Raw genomic sequence first — 21,844 nt, forward strand, 5'->3', positions numbered from 1 at the left:
CAACCATGCCCAGCTAATTTTTGTATTTTTAGTAGAGATGGGGTTTCCCCATGTTGGTCAGGCTGGTCTCGAACTCCTGACCTCAGGTGATCTGCCCACCTCAGCCTCCCAAAATGCTGGGATTATAGGCATGAGCTACCACGCATGGCCTAAAATGATTTCTTAAATGATGTAGAGTTCAGCCTCTTGCTTTATTCACTTCATTCCATGTCTTGGGTTGAAATCTACCATTTTTCTAATTTTGCTACCTTTCTATTTTGTCCTACCTGTTTTCTGTTTCTTTTTCTGTTCTCTTTTGCCCTCTTTAGGATTAATCAAGTTTTTGTTTGTTTGTTACCATTCCACTGGCCTCCTTCATTAGTCTGTTAGTTATGTAATCTGTTATTTTTTATTTTTTTGAAGAGTTCCCTAAATGTGCAACATTAATTCCAAGAATGGTTGTGATTACCTTAGGCCCACACAGATAATTCAGGATAATCTCCTCATCTCAAAGGCCTTAACTTAATCGCATCTGTAAAATCCCTTTGCCATGTAAGGTAACATGTTGATTAGAGCATGGACATCTTTGAGGAGTGGGGGACATTTTTCCGTCTACCACAACCAGAAATTCAAGGATTGTAGCCTTGAATTACTAGATGTGGAAATACTGTGTAAGGAAAAGCTATCTCTTCTCTCCTATTTACTTATTCAATTATTTATTTAGATCAGTATGGACTCATGGATATTTGTTTCAGTCTATAGGTTATAACTCAATTGTACTATTATTTTTTTCTTGCTCAAATTGTTTAGATTTGACCATTGGTTGCTCCTTCAGATGGGTTCCTGTGTCATTTTGACATATCCCTATCCTTTGGAAACACTTCCTTCTTTTCTGGTACCATATGATGTTCCAAGCTCATTTTGTATTTTCTGCACCCAAACCCTGGAATCTACCATTTTTCCTGTGGAACTCTGGTTCCTTTTATTGGAGAAACCAAGGTCTGGAAATCAGGCATGTTCATTGCTATTAAGTTCCACTCAGTGGACAGTTAGAATTAAACCACACACACAATCGCTTCTCGGCCTTTTGGCTAAGATCAAGTGTAAACCACACACACACACACACACACACACATACACATTCTATACCTGTGTATCCATTGAAAAAAACATGAGTTCACACCAATATGTCTGATTCCAGTCCAACAACACAAAGCTTATTCCAGGATTTCTCCTTTCCTTATTTGTGGCTTCTTTCACAAACAGTGAGAAACCTGGTTCTCATTAGCCATACTTATTTGTTCCTAGTATAAACATAAAGTAGTTACAGAACTGCTCACCTATGCCCCGTGTGCAGGTTCTTGTGTCTTTCATCATATAAGATCTAGTCAAAGTAACTGTTCTTCAAAATAACTTAGGTCAGTTCTTTCCTTCCCCATCCTCTTCAATGTTTTTCATTTTTAAAAAAATTCGCAGCCAGGCGCAGTGGCTCATGCCTGTAATCCCAGCACTTTGGGAGGCCAAGGTGGGCGGATCACCTGAGATCAGGAGTTCGACACCAGCCTGACCAATATGAAGAAATCCCATCTCTACTAAAAATACAAAAATTAGCCGGGTGTGGTGGCGTGTGCCTGTAGTCCCAGCTACTTGGCAGGCTGAGGCAGGGGAATCACTTGAACCCAGGAGGTGGAGGTTGCAGTGAGCCAAGATCACACCATTGCACTCCAGCCTGGGCAACAAGAGCGAAACGCCATCTGAAAAAAAAAAAAAAAAAAAATCGCTTGTTCTGTTTTTATTTCATTCTGATTCTCCTTACATACTGTTTGCTTTGAAGTGTTTGTTTATATTTGGGTGTAAGATGGTGATTCTAAGAGTCAAGGCTATACAAAACGGTGTACTCAACAATGTATCTAGACTTTCTTCACTGGCAGTTTATGAGGTTTCCTGCTTCAACAGTGTTTGGATGTAACCCGGTGCTGGTCCTCCACCCCCACCTCCCCACCCCACCCCCACGGCTCACAGTCAGCCCTCTGCAGCCTCCTCACTGAGCCCTCAGACAGCCCCAAGGTCCCTGCCACTCCAGTGCCACACAGTCGCCTCCACCTCTCCTTACCCTCCATGATGACCACATCCCCCTTGCGGATGAGCCAGCACTACCATACTGTTGGAGAGTCCTGACTGGGAGTCATTCAGATTCTTGGCATTTTGAACAAATAATTGGACAAAATGCACAAGCACAGCAACTAAAGGATGAAGCAAGGAAAGGACAGATTTACTGAGACAAAAGTACACTCCACAGAGAGCAGGAGCAGACTGGAGCAAGTGGTTCAAGAGTGCTGGTTACAGAGTTTTCTGGGGTTTAAATACTCTCTGGAGGTTTCCCATTGGCTACTTGGTTACACCCTATGTAAAGGAACGTTTGGCCCCCAACCACTCTGATTGGTTGTGGAAGGGGACGAGCAGCTGAAGTGAAGTTACAAAGGTACTTTCCATTTTTCATCTGCAAGGCAGCACAAAGGGAGTAGCCTCTGATCTTTTTGTTACTTGGGCATGGAGAGGTGGGGTTTTCCTTTTGATTCAGTTCTAGTACATCAGTGCAAATCGGCCTTAGGTTCCCAGCCTCCAGACCCTATTCTCCTGCCTCACCACCAGGACACAGAGGCTGCCATCAACTGCCAGATCAACCCAGAGCTCTACGCCTCCTATCTCTTCCTGTCCATATCTTACTACTTTGACTGTGATGATGTGGCTTTGAAGAACTTTGTCAAGCACTTTCTTCACCAATCTCATGAAGAGAGGGAACATGCCGAGAAACTGAGGAAGCTACAGAACCAGCAAGGTGGCTGAATCTTCCTTCAGGATATCAAGAAACCATACTGTAATGACCGGGAGAGTGGGCTGAATGCAATGGAGGGTGCATTACATTTGACAAAAAAAAACGTGAATCAGTCACTACCGGAACTGTACAAACTGGCCACTGACAAAAATGACCCCTACTGTGTTGACTTCATTGAGACACGTTACCTGAATGAGCAGGTGAAATCCATCAAAGAATTGGGTGACCATGTTACCAACTCACACAAGATGGGAGCTCCTGAATCTGGCTTGGAAGACTATCTCTTTGACAAGCTCACCCTGGGAGAGAGCAATAATGAGAGCTAAGCTTTAGGCTTATTTTCCCATAGCCATGGGTGACTTCCCTGGTCACCAAGGCAGTGCATGGATGTTGGGATTTCCTTTACCTTTTCTATGAGTTGTACCAAAACATCCACTTAAGTTCTTTGATTTGTACCATTGCTTCAAATAAGGAACTTTAGTATGCACCCCCCCAAAAAAAGTCACTCCTCTTCATCACTATCAGCACAGCCCCATTCCCATTACTTCCCACCCACCCCTAAGATAATCTCATTTATCCTTCCTGAATTTTTTTGTGCAAACAAGCAGATATGTGTGTTTTATCCTTTTTTTCTTATATAAGGAATAGCATACTATAGATATTCTTTTGTTCTTTGCTTTTTTTCTCTTAACAGTATATTCTGGAAATCATTCCAAGTTGGTTCTTATAGATCTTCTTTATTCTTCTATATAGCTATATAATGCTCCATTTTGTAGATGTCGTATAGTTTATTCAATCACTTCGCTATGTACGGGCATTTAGGTTGTTTCCAATACTTTGCAATTCTAAATAATGCTGCAACAAATAAACATGTACATATGCATTGTGTTAGTTTATTTGCATTGCTAAAAAGGAATACTGGAGACTGGGTAATTTATGAAGAAAAAAGATTTATTTGGTTCACAGTTCTACAGGCTGTACATGAAGCCTAGTGCCACATCTGCTCCTGGTAAGTGCGTAAGGAAGCTTACAATAATCTTGGAAGGTGAGGGGAAGAGAGAGAGCAAGAGAGAGACGAAGAAGGTGCCAGACTCTTTTAAACAACCGTATCTTACATGAACTCATAGAGTGAGAGCTAACTCATTACTGTGAGGACTGCACCAAGCCATTCATGAGTGATCCGTCTCCATGACCCAAACACCTCCCACTAGGCCCACCTCCAACACTGGAGGGCACATTTCAACACGAAATTTGGAAGGCACAAAACATCCAAAGTATATCATGAATTTTTGTGTTCTTGGAGGTATGTCTTCAAGGTATTTCCTAGAGGTAGAATTCCTGAATCAAAAGTGAGTGAATATGTTGTTTTGCTAGGTATTGCCAAATTTTTCTCCAGAAGAGTTAGTATATTTTTAAATATTCTGTGTGACAAAATACGAAGTATACATAAAGCACTTTTGCTGCATTCCAAAGTATAATGGCTGCCTTGAAGAAAAGGCACTTGTGCAAGTATTTGAGTTGTGAGCTAAACTATCGATTTTTTAAAAAGACACAGCAGTTTGTATTTGAAAAAACAAACTGACATCAGCAATAGTTATTCAGACTTAGGAATCTGGCAGATATTTTCTCAAACATTAACAAAGTAAGCCTGGGAAAAAAAATGACAGGATTTGTTGCCAATTATGAAATCTGAGCTTTCACAAGAAAATTAGAATATTTGAAAACTGGTCCCACCACTATGAGTTTTCCAAAACTTAAAGAATCTTCAGATGAGATTGGTGGCAATTTTAACTGTTGGAATTTTTAAAATATTGCATAATAAAATATATCAACATTCAGAAGATATGTATAATTCATGAGCCAACGTATTTGAAATGACCAATGCATAATGTTATAAAATCATACTTAAGTAACTTAAGATCCACTCGAAGAGCAAGATAGACAAAACTATATAGTTTCAGATTCCACATTCAAAAAATTCTTAAGAAACTACTATTTATCAAATTCTGGCATAATATCAAAGAAGAATGCCCACAATTACCTTCAAAATATATTAAATTACTCCTCCCTTTTCCAACTGCATAATTGTGTGAAACTAGATTTCCTTCAGATACTTCAACCAAACCAAAGTATTACAACACGTCAATGCAAAATCCAATGTAAATTCAACTGTCTTTTCTTAAACCACACATTAAAGACATGAAAAACAATGCCACTCTTCTAATTAATTTCTTATTTTGGAAACTACAGTTATTTTTCACGAAAATATGTAACTTATTGTTGTAAGACTAAGACAGTTCAGATCGCTTCTATAACAAAATACCGTAAGTTAGGTAGCATATAAAAACAGAAACATTTCTCTGATTTCTGGAGGCTGAAAAGTCCAAGATCGAGGCGCTGGGAGATTTGGTGTCTGGTGAAGAGTTGCTTTCTGGTTCGTAGATGGTGTCTTCTCCCTGAGTCCTCACATAGGGGAAGGGGCAAGGGAGCTCCCTTAAGCCCTTTTATAAGGGCATTAATCTGATTCATGAGGGCTCTGCCTCATTACTGTTAACAGTAATGGTTTTATTATCATTATTTTTGTTCCTGTTTGTTTTATTATGCTAAAATATATACAACATAAAATTTGCCATTTTAAGACTTTTTAAGTGCGCAATTCAATAGTGTCTATTTATATCACCATAAACCAAAACACTATGTTCTTGAAGTAATAACTCCCATTCCTTCCCTCTCCTAAGTCCTGGAAACCTTTAATCTACTTTCTGTCTCTATGAATTTGCCTATTCTACACATTTTGTATAATGTAATTATACAATATTTGTCCTTTTGTATCTGGTTTATTTCACCTAGCATACTGTTTTTCACATTCATCCATGTTGCAGCAGAAGTTCATTCTCGTTTATAGCTGAATAATTCTCCATTATATGTATATATCACATTTTGATGGTATTTAGCATTGCACTGATGGACATTTGGGTTGTTCGCTCCTTTTGGCTATTGTGGAAAATGCTGCAATAAACATTGGTGCATAAGCATCTGTTTGTGTTCCCACTTTCCAGGAGTGGAATTGCTGGATTATACAGTAATTCTAGATTTATCATATATCCAATACCTTTTTGAAGTATTAATGTTATTTCTAATGAATCAACAAATATTTTTAGATTTCCATTTTAATTTCTAATGCACTAAACACTGATAGATATAACCCATATAAACAAAAGGTACTTGCACTTCCCAATAATTTTTAACAGTGCAAAGGGGTTCTGAGAGCAAAAAGTTTTGAGAACACTGCTATATAGCAATGAAACTTAGCAAATTAGTTTTGCTAAGCAAAACTTAGCAAAATTAATTTTTCCAGCAACATGAATGAATCTCACAAATACAGTGTTGAGTGAAGGAAGCAACTTAAGTTCAGAACAGCCATAACTGCAAAATTTTCAGATGAATATATAGGTGGTAAAACCCTGACGAAAAGGCTAGATGGAATTAGCACAGTATTAAGGTAGTGATTGTCTCTGGAAATAAGAAAGGGGCCACAATCAGGCAAAGACACGTGGGCAGACTGGAGGATGCTCACAATTTCCTAGTCTATTCCCTGCATGATAGTTACATGGATGGTCATTTTATTAAAAGCTGTTTTTTTGCTTTTCGTTTTGTATGCTTTTCACTGTGTGTGTGCATGTGTTTTCACAATTAATTTTAAATGAATTAATTTGTAATTAAGTTCACAATTAAACAGATTAACAGAAAGAAAATGATTTGGAGAATGGTAACACTAAAGAGAGATATTAGTGCCAGAAACAGAGTAATTTCAGCAGTAATGGAGAGAAAGACACGGAGAATAGAATTACTGTGATGAGCTTTGACCATAGCCTGGGACTAGGGGAAGGGCCTTCCTTCCCTGCACACTTTAAGCCCCTCTACACCAGAAAAGAAATTAAGAGCCAGATCTCAAAAAAGCGGTGAAGCATAGTAAGTCAGCAACCGACAATATCTTCTATACCACCTTATTTAGTCAGTTACATTTCCTCGGCACCATCCTCTTTTACTGAACTCAATTTATTTTGCTGATTCCACATCAGTACCTAACTAAAATTTTTTTTTCTTTGTTTTTGTACGCCATGATGAAATGGGATGTACGTCCCATGAAGGTTTGGCCCAAATCTCCCCTCTTCTCAGTGATCCCCCAATCACTTAACACGGTGCTATCACCTACTAAACAGCAAGGGGACCTTCATAGATTCTAGGCACTTTCACTTTCTTTTTAATATTCCATTCCACATCAAATCAAAGATAGTAAAATGTGCCTGTGGCCCACATTTAATATAACTGTTTTGCTGTAAAATTGGTGTGATTTTTATCATTATACTTTTGAGCCTTGTTTGTAAAAGACTTTGAAATGGACCAAAACAAACAAACAGAAAGACGAGTATATCTTCAATGGAAATCTATATGTTGTCTAAAGCACACCCCTTTAGGTTTTCTGCTCTATGGGGTTTTCATCTTTCATAGTCTTTGAGCTATTTTACAACTCTGTAAATTGTAGCTAGCTGGTGGCAATGCAAATCATCCTGATCTATAAACATGAAAACACATTTTGTCAGGTGGGGAGACAATTGATTTCCCTTCCCCCTTTCACTATAGAAAAAGCAGATTTTACATTTATTTGTAAATTCTTATATGTAACTCCGAGTTCAGGGCACATTCCCCCAAAATATGCCACCCACCTTGGCATACTGAGTATTTTACGGCTGAAGGAATTTGAGAAATAGAATGTACAGAAAGATCTCTGACTTTCCCCTGCCCTGCTCCCATGAAGGAGATCATAAACCTCTCATGTGAGAGGTGCCCTCCCTACCTACATCTGGAGGAAAGAAGTATTCTTGCCTCTGAAGATGGAGGGACAGCAGGAGGAGTGTGAGTGAACAGGCCTTGCCAAGTTTCCCCTGATTTACTCATTCCCTTTGTCCTACCATCTTCTACAACTTTCCCCTCTTCATCAAACCTGGCATCAAAACACAGGTTCAACTGTTTCTTTAGGGTTTTCTTTCCTTAAGAAGTCCCCAGTGTTACAAAAAACTTATATTAAATAAATGTGTTAGCATTTCTGTTGTTCCTGTCTCTTGTTACAAGGGTCCCAGCCTACAACTCTAAGACCAGTAGAAGGAAAAGCCATTTTTCCTCCCCTGCATGCCTGCATGTGTCTCTGCTCTTTGAAATCTCTTTTGAATCCATCGTAACATCATACTATTTCTTGTATTAAGTTAAATAAAATTATTGACATGTTTATTTTATATTTATATAAGTTATGTTTACTTTCTTAAAAAAAATTTTCTTTTAGCAGCTTTAGACATCTTCCAGCGATGTGCAGAGTGGACTCACCTGACAGACCAAGAGAAACTGCGCTCCCGGAGAAGAGAAATGCATCTCCCGGAAGCTGAAGCCCCAGTATGTAAATTGTTGGCTCCTGGAGAGGAGCCTGAGGTAGTGTAATGGTTAATATTGAGTGTCAGTTTGATTGTACTGAAGAATGCAAAGTATTGTTCCCGGGTGTGTCACTGAGGCTGTTGCCAAAGGAGATTAACACTTGAATCAGTGGACTGGGAGAGGCAGACCCACTCTCAATCTGGGTGGACACCATCTAATCAGCAGCCAGCACAGCTAGGATAAAAGCAGGCAGAGGAACGTGGAAGGGCTAGACTGGCTGAGTCTACTGGGCTTCATCTTTCTTCCGTGCTGGATGCTTCTTGCCCTCGAACATGGGACTCCAAGCCCCTCAGCTTTTGGACTCTTGGACTTAGACCAGTGGTTTGCCAGGGGCTCTCGGTGGCCACAGACTGAAGGCTGAACTGTCGGTTTCCCAACTTTTTTTTTTTTTTTTTTTGAGAGGGAGTCTCTCTCTCTCTCTCTCGCCAGGCTGGAGTGCAGTGGCACGATCTCGGCTCACTGCAAGCTCCGCCTCCCGGGTTCGAGTGATTCTCCTGCCTCAGCCTCCCGAGTAACTGGGACTACAGGCACGCGCCACGAGGTTTCACCATGTTGGCCAGGATGGTCTTGATCGCTTGACCTCGTGATCCGCCCACCTTAGCCTCCCAAAGTGTTGGGATTACAGGCGTGAGCCACCGCACCCTGCCGGCTTCCCTCCTTTTGAGGTTTTGGGACTTGGACTGGCTTCCTTGCTCCTCAGCTTGCAGAGCGCCTATTGTGGGACTTCACCTTGTGATCATATGAGTCAATTCTCCTTAATAAACTCCCTTTCATATATACATCTATTCTATTAGTCCTGTCCCTCTAGAGAGCCCTGACTAGTACAGGTAGCAATAGAACATTATTGACTGTTTCTCTAGTTTTTTTTCCCCCTATCTCCACCAATTCTGTATTTTGTTTTGTTTTGTTTCGTTTCATTTGTTTCTTTTGCATGTGGCTGAGAAGTCATCCCCCAGTGGTGGCAACAACAAGCAGGAATTTGGTTTTACAGTCTGATCATGTAACGGTTTCTATAAATGGATTAATATGTTAGATAAATCTGTTTTCTGTTAAATCAAAAGATGACAGAGAATCTGGTTGGTTAGTCTTATTTGTTTATCGATTTGTCTATTTTGAGCTCAAAGACGTTTGTGCCCATCGGGAAGGACAGTAGCCCTTTGATATCTGTGCCAGTGAGGTTTTGTGTTTCTGTGCCTCCTGTCTCTTAACCTGAGGCTAAAACTGTAGAATTGAAGCTCTAAGCTCCTTTGTGGCTAGACATCTATTTCTGCAGTTCAAGCCTTTACCTCTTGTTGTGTGAGTATAAAATCTTTTCCTACCTCAAGAGAGTATTAATAAATTAAATTTTGGTTTCTTAAAGAAGCTCTATTCTGATTGACTTAAAGACATAAATAAGTGCTTTTATAAACTGAATATTCCTAAAATTTTAATAAACTGAGGAGATTGGATTTCTAATACTTTAAATGTACTACACTAAAATATGCTTGCAGAAACAAATTCAGAAACCCTTTAAGAATCCAAGTAATTTTTTTTTTTTTTTTGAAACAGGGTCTTGCTCTGTCCCTCAGGGTGGAGTGCAGTGGGACAACCATGGCTCACTCCAGCCTCACCCCTGGGTTCAAGTGATCTTCCCATCTCAGCCTCCTGAGTACCTGGGACTACATGTGCATGCCAACTACACCCAGTTTTGTTTTAATATTTAGTAAAAACAGGTCTCTCTATGTTGCTTAGGCTGCTCTCGAACTCCTGGCTTCAAGCCATCCTCCTGCCTCAACTTCCCAAAGTGCTAGGATTACAGGCAGGAGCCACCCTGACCACCTTCCATCTTTTTTTTTTTTTTCTTTGAGAGACAGGGTCCCATTCTGTCACCCAGGTTGGAGTTCAGTGACATAATCATAGCTCTTTGCAGACTTGAACACCTGAGCTCAAGCCATCCTTCCGTTCTGGCCTCCCAAAACACTGAGATTATAGGTGTGAGTCACTGCACCCTGCCCAAATTCACATAATTACAGCAAATCTTTGGCAAATAAGGCTACAGACAGTTCCCGATTTACCATGGTTTGATTTGGGATTTTTCAACTTTACAATGGTGCAAAAGTGATATTCATTCAGTACACTCCTCAGTTTCAATGGAGTTACATCCAAATAAACTCATCTCAAATTGAAAATATTGGCTGAGTGCTGTGGCTCATGCCTGTAATCCCAGCAGTTTGGGAGGCCAAGGTGGGCAGATTGTTTGAGCCCTAGAGCTCAAAACTAGCCTGAGCAAGATGGACAAGCCCCATATCTACAAAAAATACAAAAATTAGCCAGGCATGGTGGCATGCGCCTGCAGTCCCAGCTACTCAGGAGGCTAAGGTGGGAGGATCCATTGAGCCCAGGAGGTCAAGGCTGCAGTGAGATGATTGCACCACTGCACTCAGCCTGGGCAACACAGCAAGACCCTGTCTCAAAAAAAAAAAAAGAAAGAAAGAAAGAAAAAAGAAAGTATCATACATTGGAAGTGTTTTTGGCTTACAGTACTTTCAATTTACAATGGGTTTATTAGGACATAACTCCACCATAAATCAAGGAGCACTTGTAGTTTAATATGTTTTGTTTAATAAAATAGTTATGTCTTCTCTGATTTATCTGTGTTGACTATAATAGAAGCATACATTTTATTCTACTTGGCTTTGCTTTGTCCTATAGTTATCAGGTTACTGATCAAACACACAAACATTATTTGTACATAATGTAAATTGGTGTCCAACAAAATTGAATCATGATTTCCAAAACTTTATTTCAAGAATAATTATGTTTTGTAGCCTGCCAACTTAAAGATAATTTCCAAGATCCTTAGGTAGCTGAAAAACCTTGAACTAGCATTAAATTGAGTTATTTATTAGATATGTAGAGAATATCCACACAATTTCTAAGCAAGATAGACTACTGTACCATATAATAAATTAATTATAAGCTCTAGAGGGGCTATATCTATGAGTAATATTAATGAACATGTTCACTTTTGCCACTTTAAGAACATGTAAAAGAGATGTGCATGGCTGTAGAAAATTGTTTCACGCTTTTCTAGTTTGCTGTAATGCTCGTGTATTGCAGGAAGTTCTCAATTATCCATCCCACACTCACTTTTCTCTGTAAGTGAGAAGTTAGTTACTTTGTTTAAAAGTTATGATTAATGAGTGGTTGCCACTAAGAAGCAATAGTGACAGGGAGATCCAACTGCATATATGTTTTGATATTTCATGGAAAAAGAGCAGCTGTCCTCAAATTTTTTGGTCTCCAAACCATCTTACACCCTTGGGACTTGTTACAGATCTCAAAGGTTATCTATGTATGTAGATTATAACTATCGATATCATATTAGAAATTAGGCGGATCACGAGGTCAGGAGATCGAGAGCATCCTGGCTAACACGGTGAAACCCCATCTCTACTAAAAAAATACAAAAAACTAGCTGGGCGAGGTGGCGGGCGCCTGTAGTTCCAGCTACTCGGGAGGCTGAGGCTGGAGAATGGCATAAACCCAGGAGGCGGAGTTTGCAGTGAGCTGAGATCTGGCCACTGCACTCTAGCCTGGGGGACAGATCTAGACTCTGTCTCAAAAAAAAAAAAAAAAAAAAAAAGAAATTAGAGCTGAGAATTTTTTTAAATATTGGTTTATTGTCTAATTTGAGAATAGCAGTGATGAACAAATTGCATGTTTATATAAGTAACGTGATAGAATTATTTTAAAAATTTGTTTCGAACTTTTGGACCTGAGATTGGTCCTTATGTCATGTGTCAGTTTGTCCCAGAATACGAAAGAGCATAAGGAAAGACCACAGTTGGAATGTGGATTCAGCTTGGCCTTTGTGGATGATAGCTCAGTCTGAAAAGAAGTGATGAAATGTGTTAAAATCTTAGGAAAGTTCATTCTATTTTGATGGGTTTGCTTCCCTGGTTTACTGATGAATGCCTTTGTTTACAATATAAATGGTAATTCTTCTCTTTCTGTGAAGAATACTATGCTTACTTTACAAAATTAAAGTGAAGAATTCTTTCTGCCTAGAGAGAAAACATTCTGTGTCTTACCAGAATAATTTTCTGTCTTTTACGATGACTTTATAATGTCTTTGGTTATTTAAAGAGAAGAAAATCCTCATTTATGAAAGAGGTAAGAGTTTTTTCTAACTCCATTGCTGTTAGTATACATTTTTGAATGTTTTATTGTCACTTTAATTAAATAGGTAACCGAATATTGCTTCTTAGGTATCCATAGCCTTTCTTAAGCAAGTGTCTACACTTTTCTGACAACTTTTAAAATTTTTGCCTTCCCCAAATAGGATCCTAAATGTAGAAAAAAACCATAAAACTTTCAAGATATTTTTTACACCTGAAACCATCTTTGAGATTTCCCAGAAAGCTCCTGGGGAAAAAAAAAATGACAAGGTTTTCTCTTTTACTTTATAAAAAGAGAAGTATTAGAAATAAGTGGGTTTGTTTGATGTGAGTTTCATGGGAAGAGATATCAGAAGAGACATTCAGCCTGCCCCAGGTGAAATCTGTATAAGTTAAATGAATACTTCAGAAATTGTATGATTTATGGGAAGTCCCTGAGGATTTGTCAATGTTCTTACTTTTTTAGCCTATGTTTTTACCTCAGGGAAAACACTGATCAAAACTCTTAAGAAATGGTTTCTTTCAAGTTTTTCCATATTTATTAGTATCCTGGCAATGTTTTGCCTGATATTCAACAATAGCAGTATAGCATATAGTATTATTAGTTGTAAACTCAGTTATTATTTGAAATGCTAACTTAGCCAAAACCTTACTTCTTTAATTTGAATCTAGAGGATTCTAGATCATTAATTCTCAGCTGGAGATATACATCAGTCTTACCCATGGAGTATGTTTAAAAATATAAAATAGAAGAATGTAAGCAAGAGGACCAACTAGACCAATGAGTCAATGAAGAAATTAAGAAGGAAATTTTAAAATTTCGTGAATCATGAAAATAGAAACACAACATGCCAAAGCCTATGGAATATAGCAAAAGCAGTATTAAGAGGGAAGTTTATAGCAATAAATGCCATAGGTTCAAATAAACAAGCTAATCCACATCTCAAGGAAGCAGAAAAGCAAAAACAAAGCAAACCCAAAGTTAGTAGAAGAAAAGAAATAATAAAAATCAGAGGAGAAGTGAACAAAATTGAGACAAAAAAATACACAAGATCAATAAAATGAAAAGTTAATTTCTTGAAAAATAAATAAAATCAACAATCCATTAGCTAGACTATCCAAGAAAAAAGGAGAAAAGACCCAAATAAATAAAATCAGGAATGAAAGAGAAGACTTCACAACTGATACCACAGAAATAACAAAGGATAACTTGAGACTATATGAACAACTATATGTCAACGAATTGGAAAACCTAGCAGAAATGGATAAATTCTGGGTCACAAGCAACCTACCAAGATTGAACCAAGAAGAAATAGAAAACTTGAACAGATCAATTAAAAGTAATGAGATTGAATCAGTGATAAAAAGTCTCCCATGAAAGCAAGCCCAGGACCTGATGGCCTCACTGCTGAATTCTACTAAACATTTAAAGAACTAATACTAATTCTTCTCAAACTCTTGCAGAAAATTGAAGAGAAGAGAATTATTTCAAACTCAATGTATGAGGTCAGCATTATCATGATACCAAAACCAGACAAATATACAATAGGAAAAGAAAACTATAGGCCAATATCCCTGATGAACATAGATGCAGAAATTCTCAAAAAAAAAAAAAAAAAAAAAAGAACTACCAGCACATTAAAAGATCATCCACCCTGATCAAGTGGGATTTAACCCAGGGTGCATGGATGATTCAACATACACAAATCAATAAATGTGATACATCACATGAATAGAATGAAGGACAAAAACTGATCATCTCAATTAGATGTAAAAAACACATTTGATAACCTTCAACATACCTTCATGATTAAAAAAAAAAACTCTCAACAAACTAGTTATAGAAGGATCATACCTCAACACAATAAAGGTCATATATGACAAGCCCATAGCTGTACAGAATGGGGAAAAGCTGAAAGCTTTTCCTCTAAGACCTAGAACAAGACAAGGATGCCCACTTCATCCTAGTAATGAAAGTCCTTATGCAATTAGGCAAGAGAAAAAAATATTCATCATAGTAGTGAAAGTCCAGGGCAACTAGGCAAGAGAAAAAAATAACAGGCACTTTAATTGAAAAGAAAGAAGTAAAATGATCCTGTTTGCAAACAACATAATTTTACATATAGAAAACCCTGAAAGTTTCACCAAGAAAACCTCTTAGAACTAATAAACAAATTCAGGAAAGTTTCAGGATACAAAATCAACATATGAAATCAGTCACATTTCTATACACCAACAGCAAACCAGCTGAGAAAGAAATTAAGAATGCAATCACATTTAAAATAGCTATTAAAAAATTAAAATATCCAGAAATAAATTTAACCAAGGAGGTGAACTATCTCTATAAGGAAAAGTATAAAACATCAATGGAAGATATTAAAGAGAATACAAACAAATCGAAAAACGTACCATGTTCATGGACTGGAAGGATTAATGTTGTGAAAATGACTATGCTACCAAAAGTGTTCTACAGATTCAATGCAATATCCTTCAAAATTCCAATGGCATTGTTTACAGAAATATAAAAGGCAATTTTAAAATTTATATGGAACCACAAAAGACCCCAAATAGCCAAAGCAATCCTGAGCAAAAAGAACAAAACTGGAGGCAACATGCTACTTGACTTCAAAATACACTACAAAGCTATAGTAACCAAAAGGGCATGGTGTGGCATAAAAAGATACATATGGAACAAAATAGAGATCCCAGAAATAAATCCATGTATTCACAACCAACTGATTTTCAACAAAGGTGCTGAGAACATTCAGTGGGAAAAAGATAGCCTCTTCAGTAAATCGTGCTGAGAAAACTGAGTATCTATATGCAGAAAAATGAAACTAGACTCCTATCTCTCAATAAATCCATCTACAATAAATCAACTCAAAATTGATTAAAGATTACATGTAAGATGCAAAACTATGAAACTACTAGAAGAAAACATGGTGGAAATGTTTCGAGACATTGATGTGTACAAAAATTTTATGGAAAATACATCAAAAGCACAAGCAACAAAAGTAAAAATAGACAAATGGAATTATATCAAACTAAAAAGATTCTGCATAGCAAAGAAAACAACAGAGTGAAAAGAGAACTTGCAGAATGGGAGAAAATATTTGCAAACTATTCACCTGACAAGGGATTAATATTCAGAATATACAAGGAACTCAGACAACTTAGCAAACAAATCAGATTTAAAAATAGACAGATTTTAAAATGCACTGAATAGACATCTCTCAAGAGAAGACATACAAACAGCCAGTAGGTGTATGAAGAAATGTTCAACATCACTAATCATCAGAGAAATGCAAATTAAAACCACAATAAGATATCATCTCGTCCCAGTTAGAATGACTGTTATCAAAGACAAAAAATAACAAATGCTGGAGACGATATGAAGAAAGGGGAACTCATACATACACACTGTTGCTAGGAATGTAAACTAGTATAGCCATTATGGAAAACAGTATGGATATTGCTCAAAAAACTAAAAATAAAACTACCATATGAGCCAGTAATTCCACTGCTGGGTATATGTTCACAAGAAAGGAAATCAATATATCAAAGAGATATCTGCACTACTGTGTTTATTGCAGCACTATTCACACTAACCAAAGTTTGGAAGCAAGGTAAGTGTCCATCAACAGATGAATGGATAAAGAAAATGTGGTACATATACACAATGGGATATTAGTCAGCCATAAGAAATAATAAAATTCTGTCATTTGAAGCAACACGGATGGAACTGGAAGACATTATGTTAAGCAAAATAGCCCAGGCACAGAAAGACAAATATTCCATGTTCTCACTCATATATGAGAGCGAAAAATGTGGATCTCATAGCAGTAGACAGTGGAATGATGGTTGCCAGAGGCCAAGAAGAGTGGGAAGAGGAGATAAAAAGAGGTTGGCTAATGGGTACAAAAATACAGTTAGATAATAGGAATAAGTTCTAGCGTTTGATAGCACAGTAGGGTGACTATAATTAAGAATAATTGATTAGAGTGTACCCAAAACAAAGATCTAGCCAATCAAGTCTCTGTGTGCCTGGAGAGACTGGGCAGTTTGACCCTTAAGCCTGAATATTCAACCATCCTACTCTTTGAAGCAGACACAACTGCTCTGCATCAGACTGTCACCACATTTGGGTCTCTCGAAACCATTCAAATTCCTGAGCACTTGATGGCTCATGCTAGTTCATCAAATATTGAGCCTTTCCTGGAGAAAAGAGGCTATAACCCAATGCAAGAGCAGAATCCAGCCTCACAGCTGTCCCTCTCAGCAAATAGCTCCTTGGAAGCAAATCTGCCAGTGGTTGTCTGGACTGGCTCACCCAAAAGCAGACCTTGGAGAATAGTCAGACTTCTGTCAGAGCCTGCAATTTCTTCAGTAATGTCTGGGAAAACCTAAAGGGCTTAGAAAACTGGCTCCTCAAGAGTCAGCAACAGGAAGTTCCTGAAAAACCAAGTTATCAAAAGTGTAATAGCCATTCCACTACCAGTTCTTTCTCCATTGAAACTGAAGATCAAGAGCTTCCTGATCAAGATGGGACAGACCTATCAGATTGGTTGGTGACTCCCTAGGAACCCCAGAAGCTGGAGAAGCTTGAGAATGGCAGTCGTGAAACCAATGAGAAGTTTAAGCACTTGTGCCAGTCCTACAATGTGAATGATTGACTTGTCAAGACCAACTCCCATACCAACTGTCAGGGCAACAAGCCCAAGGGGGTGGAGATTGAAAACCTGGGCAATCTAAAGTGCCTGAATGACCACTTGGAGGCCAAGAAACCATTGTCCACCTCAGCATGGTTACTGAAGATTGGCTTGTCCAGAAGCATCAGGATCCATGTAAGGTAGAGGAGATGTGCAAAGCCAATGAGCCCTGCACAAGCTTTGCAGAGTGTGTGTGTGATGAGAATTGTGAGAAGGAAGCTCTGTGCAAGTGGCTTCTGAAGAAAGAAGGAAAAGATAAAACTGTGATGCCTGAGGAACCAAAACCTGAGCCTGAGAAGCATAAAGATTCCCTGAATATGTGGCTCTGTCCTTCTAGAAAACAAGTAACAGAACAAAGGCACTAAAGGTAATGGTTCCTTGTAGAATTCCTGATTCCTTCCAAGTCATAAAGAACAGCTCTTTGTCAGAGTGGCTTATCTGGCCGCCATACAAAGAAGGAAGTCCCAAGGAAGACAGAGCTGTCAAACCAAAGCTTAAAAGCCCCATGACCACTTCCTGGTGTCCCTTTAACACAGCTGACTGGGTCCTGCCAGGACAGAAGATGGGCAACCTCAGCCAGTTATCCTCTGCTGGAGACAAGTGGCTGCTTGGAAAGAAGGCCCAGGAAGTATTACTTAATTCACCTCTATAGGAGGAACATAACTTCCTCCTAGACCATTTCGGCCTCCCTGCAGTTTGTGACCTTTTTGCCTGTAGGCAGCTTAAAGTTGATAAAGAGAAGTGGTTACATCAAATTCCTCTGCAGATGTGAAGGAATGGACAGCAAGAGTTGAGCAGCTTTCTGCCGATGATCACACATCATGAGCTGAATGACTACAGGTTGCCAAATCATTGTTTCTGGGTCTGACCAGTGAGCTCAGTTCTTCTCCTGCCTAATTTTGTACTAGTGAAGTGAAGTGAGTCATGAGATTGAGTTACTGTTTAAAAGAAAAACGCCATTTAGCAATGCTGAGGTGATTCAGTTCCTTCCTTCTTACAGAAGTATTAATCCATCCTACACTAGAAATGCAGCATCTTGGTGGACTGGTCTTTTTCACAAGCCTCCAAGTCTCCTTAGATTGGGTTGTTACTAAAAGTATATTAAAGCACTCTAGTCTTAAAAATGAAATATTTCTGTAATTGAAGTATATTGATGTATTCTAAAGGTAGTAAACTTCCGTAACTTTTAATTGCCCTATAGATGCTTCTCTTGCTGTGGGTTTTCTTCTGTTAGTGGTCTAAAATCATGATTTTTCTGTTCTGTTAACATATTGTATATTTTACACAAAAAATTAACCTGGCCAATAGCAATTACCAAAAATACATATTAACAATCTTGGCAATTTTTGACATCAACTACCAAACATTTTGGCCTACATGCTAGTTCTACAATATTTTTCATCTTCACTTGAAAGAAACTCAGCTATTGTCTTTATTTCTTTATGTAAATGTTATTAAAGTATCCAGTGAGCTCTTTTAGAAGGGCTCTGTATTCTTTCAAGACTATTTTCAGGGTAGTTCTGGCCTTTCAAAATATTCTACAGACCTACAGGGTTTAAAAGAACCTCAGTAGCAACTAAGCAAATAGGTAAGACGTTGGAAATGTGGTCTAGTACTTGAACCATTCACTATCGTAGGGATTTTGGGTGCATCTTGTGTAAATGGAAGCTGAGCTTGACACATCTGGTGCTTTTAACTAGGAATAAAGTTGTCCTCTCACTGCGAGTACAGTATACCTGTACCTCCAAAAGTACAACACAGTGACATTGTTGTGAACAGACCGTTTTCAACACTTGTGCCTTGGGGTGTTCATTGAAGCTTTATGAAAACTGCTGATGTTTTTTCAATATCCTTAAAGTTATGTCCATGCTTTAAAATGTCTCTGTAAGAGAGAAGAGGGGTTTATAATGTTTTTAAATTCTCTAAGATATTTTTGCTGCTTTCCAGACTTTGAAACTATTAAACTTCTTAACTGTCTATGTTATTAGAAATACTTCTGGGGAAACTTCATGGTCTCACAATGTCATTGCCATACAGCTTCACTAGAGTTCTTTGAACCACAGCTGAAAAGAGCTTTGTATTATTTTTTAATCCCCTCCCCAGATATAATTTAGAACTATTATAATAAAGGTGGTGGGTAAAAACAACTTAAGGAGCCTTTCTAGTTACCTTAAGTTGCAGCTAACTCTGTAGTTTCTTTTTTGAGGCCTAACAAACATACTGTATTTTGCATTATCAAAATGTAATTTACATTACTCACTATGTTAATGAGTACATAAAACATTCTTTTGCATTGATGCATTTTGTATCTGCCTTCATTAAAAGCAAAACAGCCCTTAAAAAAAGAAAAAAAGAAGAAATTAACCACAGCCATATGTCTTTGTTACCTACAAATGGTTTTTGTTTTACTCTAATACATCCCTGAGGTGATGCTATAAAGTGAAGGCCAGAGTTTATGTCTTAAATAAAGCTCCCCGGAAAAGGACTATACTAGGTACTTCAAACTATTGACATTTCAAAGAATAGACTCTTGGGTACAGTCTTTTGATGTAACATAACTTACACAACTTTCAGACTGCACCTGTGGGCTAAGGTATGATTTCTAGAACTCTTTTTAGTTGAGAAGCAGACAGCTTCACGAGATTGCTAACCCAAGATCCAGAGGAACAAGAATTAATTACAGGACTGAATATACTGATAAGGGAAATTTTATTGGGATTATCTGGAATATTGTTGTTTTTGTTTTAATGTTCTGTTTTCTGAGTCTATAAGAAAGCCATTTCCCTCTCTTCTCACACTTCTTTAACCCATGACAATTAAGTAAACTCTGCTTTTGTAAACTGAAATGAAACAGATTTTAGACAATTCCTGCTTACAGAGCACAGAGAAGTCACACAGACCTGTACCCACCAGTGTCCTACCCCAAGCCAAAACCACCACCAGTGTGACTGCTCTCACATTTGCCAGCAGGGTCCTCGACAGCTGCATTGCTTCTGCCACTGTGGTGAACGCCTGCAGGGAGGCAGGCACCCCAGCACCTGTGAGCACCCTGCCACAGCTGCCACTACTGATGCTGCTGGCATGTGTGAATGAGGAAGGATCCTGTTGTCACTACACTAAGAAATGCTTTGGTTGACACCACCCATTGGAGTGCAGTGACCAGCAGTGTTGGAGTACCTTGCTCCCCACCCCCAACCAGCAAAGTAGATTCCTAACCTCAAGGAGCCAGAGAACAAATTTGGGGCCCAATACAAGTCCCCCAGAGTTAGAGTGTGCAATCTCAAAGTTAGGATCTGAGTGTTGGCCACCTAAAATCTTCCAGAAACAAAGCCAGTTGGCTGAATCCACCTTACACTGAAATCAAACCCTCAAAGTCATCAAATAGGATAAAGGAAAGAACAAAAATTCAAAGGTCAGCAACCTCAAAGGTGGAAGGAACATAAGCCCACAAAGATGAGAAAGAATCAACACAAGAACCCTGACAACTAAAAAAGCCAGAGTGTCTTCTTTCCTCTAAACAACCATATCACCTCTCTAGTAAGGGTTTTGAACCAGGCTGAGATGATTGAAATAACAGAAATAGAATTCAGAATATGGACAGGAATGAAGATCATTGAGCTACAGGAGTACATTGAAACCTAATCCAAGGAAGCTAAGAATCATGATAAAACAATGCAGTAGCTGACAGATAAAATAGCCAGTATAGAAGAGAATGTAACTTGCTTAACAGAGCTGAAAAACACACTACAATAATTTTATAATGCAATCACAAGTGTTAATAGCAGAATAGATCAAGTAGAGAAAAGAATCTCAGTGCTTGAAGCCTGGCTTTCTGATAATAGACAATCAGACAAAAATAGAGAAAAAAGAATGAAAGGGAACAAACAAAACCTCCAATAAACATGAAATTATGTAAAGAGATCAAATCTATGACTCATTTGTGTCCCTTAAAGAAATAGGGAGAGTGTAAGCAGCTTGAAAAACGTATTTCAGGATATCATTCATGATAACCTCCCCAACCTAGCTAGAGAGGCCAATGTTCAAATTCAGGTAACGCAGAAAGCCCCCTAAGATACTTCACAAAAAGATCATCCCCAGGATACATAATCATCAGATTCTCCAAGGCTGAAATGAAAGAAAAATTGTTAAAGGCAGCTAGAGAGAAAGGTCAGGTCACCTACAAAAGGAAGCCTGTCAGACTAATGGTGGACCTTTCAATAGAAACCTCCAAACCAGAAGAAATTGGAGGCCAATATTCAGCATTCCTAAAGAAAGAATTCCAACCAAGAATTTCACATCCAGTCAAATAAAGCTTCATAAGCAAGGAGAAATAAGATTTGTTAACAACTTCAGTAAAGTTTTTAAACAACTTTAGTAAAGCCTCAGGATACCAAATTAATGTACAAAAATAACTATCTTTCCTGTACAAGCAAATGCTGAGGGACAAGCAAATGTTGAGGGAATTTATTACCACCAGACCTACCTTACAAGAGCTCCTGAAGGAAGCACTGAATATGGAAAGACTATTACAAGCCACTACAAAAACACACTGAAGTACACAGACTAGTGATACTATAAAGTAACCACATAAACAAGTCTGCAGAGTAGCCAGCTAACATCATGATGACAGGATCAAATCCACACATATCCTTGTGTGGATATTCAATAATAAC

The 21,844-nt window shown here is 38.3% G+C and overlaps 2 pseudogenes; both read left to right on the plus strand.

Moving 5' to 3' along the window:
- The first annotated feature begins 1,883 nt into the window (after positions 1 to 1,883).
- Positions 1,884 to 3,333, plus strand: LOC101021631 (annotated as a pseudogene).
- Positions 3,334 to 16,180: 12,847 nt separating this feature from the next.
- Positions 16,181 to 18,052, plus strand: LOC101021275 (annotated as a pseudogene).
- Positions 18,053 to 21,844: the final 3,792 nt, after the last annotated feature.

This window comes from Papio anubis, chromosome 7 (genome assembly GCF_008728515.1).
Source record: "Papio anubis isolate 15944 chromosome 7, Panubis1.0, whole genome shotgun sequence".
Classification (NCBI taxonomy): Eukaryota; Metazoa; Chordata; class Mammalia; order Primates; family Cercopithecidae; genus Papio; species Papio anubis.